Raw genomic sequence first — 3,495 nt, 5'->3', positions numbered from 1 at the left:
TCCCTGGTGGTCTAGTGGTTAGGATTCGGCGCTCTCACCGCCGCGGCCCGGGTTCGATTCCCGGTCAGGGAACACACCATTTTTTAATTTGAAAGCGAAAGGATGTCAGAAAGTAACACGGTTCGCTTTCAAATACAACTGATCAAATGTGGATTTACATTATTTTTTGTAACATTTAAAATGTAAGCGTTGTTTTAATAAAAAAGTGTGTTCCCTGACCGGGAATCGAACCCGGGCCGCGGCGGTGAGAGCGCCGAATCCTAACCACTAGACCACCAGGGAAAGCTATTTTTAAAGAAGTGAAAAGTCAAACTGTCCTGACACAAGTAGCTTTCCATGGTAGTCTGATGGTTCAATTCAGGGAACTACGGCCCGGTCAGGGAACAAACTGTTTCATTTTATTAAAACAACGCTTATATTTTGAATGTTACAAAAGAGTATGTAAATCCCCATTTGATCAGTTGTATTTGAACGTGAACGTTTTCCGTGTTATTTTCTGCCATCCTTGTGTCTGCCTCATGACTTTGTTTCAATGAAGGCTGCAGATTTTAATGTTAGCCATTTTTCTGTTTTTTAGATTTCTGTGTTGTTGTTTCTTGGTTTTACGTTTTTTATTTGTTTTAGTTCACTGTTGCGTGTTCAGACGCTGTGAAATGCTACCACTCCACAGTTTGGAAAGCTTTGTACATTTCCCCTGGTAGTGTGTAACTAAACTACAGATTGAACAATGAGACAGATATTTCACAGGATGTATAAATGTGAAGCATCCGGGTTGACGTTTCCACTCACTACCAAATATGGTAGTGAGGAGGAAGCCCAGTGCCCAGCAGTGGGAGAAGATGGAGCGAGATGGATTTTGGCCAAATTTCTGCTCATTTCTTTTATCGATGAAACGTTTGAGCTCTGCTCCTTGCATGTTCTGCCTACTAAGATTAATTTGCTTCCATTGGAAACAACAGGCTGTGGTTCATCTTGGATAAATTAGACACATCTTTGACTTAACAGTAGACACTGGTGGTGTCTAACAGTAGAAACTCTTGTCCTCTCGTTTTTGCCTTCATTAACCTCCTGTCTTATGTAACCATACCAAACGTAACCTATCATACTAAATGGAGTCTATCGGATTTACATATAGAATAACATGAAATGGTCTGAGACCACGGAGGAGTGAAGGGAGAGACAGCAAATCTTTTTGTATCCAAATCCGGCTTTAAACTTCTTCACAACAGTATCTCGGACCTGCCTGGTGTGTTCCTTGTTCTTCATGATGAAAATCTTCATCAGCGCTTATTGACGATGCATTGAGTAGAATGCTCAGTCAGGCATCGGTCCAAAACAAACATTCTAAACAATATTGAAACAAGTTTGTGATGAAACATGGAACCCATGAATAAGTTCTGTACTGTAATGAATAAGTTCTGTCCTATAATGAATAAGTTCTGTACTGTAATGAATAAGTTCTGTACTGTAATTAATAAGTTCTGTCCTATAATGAATAAGTTCTGTACTGTAATGAATAAGTTCTGTACTGTAATTAATAAGTTCTGTCCTATAATGAATAAGTTCTGTACTGTAATGAATAAGTTCTGTACTGTAATTAATAAGTTCTGTACTATAATGAATAAGTTCTGTACTGTAATGAATAAGTTCTGTACTATAATGAATAAGTTCTGTCCTGTAATGACTAAGTTCTGTACTGTAATGAATAAGTACTGTACTGTAATTAATAAGTTCTGTACTATAATGAATAAGTACTGTACTGTAATTCATAAGTTCTGTCCTGTAATGAATAAGTTCTATCCTGTAATAAGTTATATTGTAGTCACTTAAAGAAGAGAAAAGTTGTAAGGTTTTCATCAACAGTACTTCCCATCACAATAAAAACACAACAGGAAACAGGAAATGACATTGTACATTTTTTTAATTCTCTATCAGCCATAAACACACTGCAGCATTTTGATTGTTATACCATTTTAATAAACTAATACATGCCCTCGTAAATATTTATATATATGTATAATATCACGTATGTATATAAATGCCGTCACCGCGGAAACAGAATGCTGATTGGTTAAATTAAAAGCCGACCCAGTCACAGTGAACTTCCACTAGTTTTTTTGCATTTTGTATCACTTTTTATTTTTGCTTTTAAATCATTTTTAAACGTCACTCTCACAGTAACCAGTGACATCGGTGAAGTACATACATGACAGGTGGTAGATACATACAGTGGCTAAACGCTCTGAGCGGTGAGTGATGCCGTGTACACATACTGTCAACCTGCTCGACCACACCTCTAGGTCAGGTGTGTCTCTGTCCCGTACCTGCCCTCATATACTTTCTACACGGGCCTTTCCCATTGGCTAGACATTCAGAACCCAGCCTACATGGGGCTGTCTGATTGGCTACAAATACTGTATTGTGCCTAGATGGGCCTTTCCCATTGGCTAGACATACAGAACCCAGCCTACATGGGGCTGTCTGATTGGCTACAAATACTGTATTCTGCCTAGATGGGCCTTTCCCATTGGCTAAACATACCATTTCCTGTGTCCTTGTGCCCAAAGCGTGGAGGTGTGCCCCCTCCTGACAGTGAGGAGTGCAACGTGGTTGTTGTGAAATAAAGTTCATTTTTCTCTGCTCATGTCGTCACATTCACACACACACAACCACTAACACCTGGTCCCACACTTTCAACGGCCAATAAGTAATCAATAATCACATTGATAAATCAAACGAGGAACCATCCGAGAAGCTCTCGTACCAACCTCGGGTCTGCTGCACAAATGGCTCCCTATTCTCTATGTAGTGAACTACTAGTGACCAGAGCCCTATTCTCTATGTAGTGAACTACTAGTGACCAGGGCCCTATTCCCTATAGAGTGGTACTACTATAGACCAGAGCCCTATTCCCTATATAGTGGTACTACTATAGACCAGGGCCCTATTCCCTATATAGTGAACTACTAGTGGCCAGGGCCCTATTCCCTATATAGTGGTACTACTATAGACCAGAGCCCTATTCCCTATATAGTGGTACTACTATAGGCCAGGGCCCTATTCCCTATATAGTGAACTACTATAGACCAGGGCCCTATTCCCTATATAGTGAACTACTAGTGGCCAGGGCCCTATTCCCTATATAGTGGTACTACTATAGACCAGAGCCCTATTCCCTATATAGTGGTACTACTATAGACCAGGGCCCTATTCCCTATATAGTGAACTACTAGTGGCCAGGGCCCTATTCCCTATATAGTGGTACTACTATAGACCAGAGCCCTATTCCCTATATAGTGAACTACTAGTGACCAGGGCCCTATTCCCTATATAGTGAACTACTAGTGACCAGAGCCCTATTCCCTATATAGTGAACTACTAGTGACCAGAGCCCTATTCCCTATATAGTGAACTACTAGTGACCAGAGCCCTATTCCCTATATAGTGAACTACTAGTGACCAGAGCCCTATTCCCTATATAGTGAACTACTAGTG

At 40.3% G+C, this 3,495-nt stretch overlaps 2 non-coding genes across 2 annotated transcripts; one reads left to right on the top strand and one right to left on the bottom strand.

Moving 5' to 3' along the window:
* trnae-cuc (transfer RNA glutamic acid (anticodon CUC)) lies at positions 1-72 on the top strand. Its single transcript has one exon. It is a non-coding gene; the product is annotated as a tRNA-Glu (tRNA).
* A 138-nt stretch (positions 73-210) lies between these two features.
* On the bottom strand, positions 211-282 carry trnae-cuc (transfer RNA glutamic acid (anticodon CUC)). Its single transcript has one exon. It is a non-coding gene; the product is annotated as a tRNA-Glu (tRNA).
* Positions 283-3,495: the final 3,213 nt, after the last annotated feature.

This window comes from Oncorhynchus clarkii, unplaced genomic scaffold (assembly GCF_045791955.1).
Source record: "Oncorhynchus clarkii lewisi isolate Uvic-CL-2024 unplaced genomic scaffold, UVic_Ocla_1.0 unplaced_contig_1468_pilon_pilon, whole genome shotgun sequence".
Taxonomy (NCBI): Eukaryota; Metazoa; Chordata; class Actinopteri; order Salmoniformes; family Salmonidae; genus Oncorhynchus; species Oncorhynchus clarkii.
This window is presented reverse-complemented; position numbering and strand designations above follow the sequence as displayed.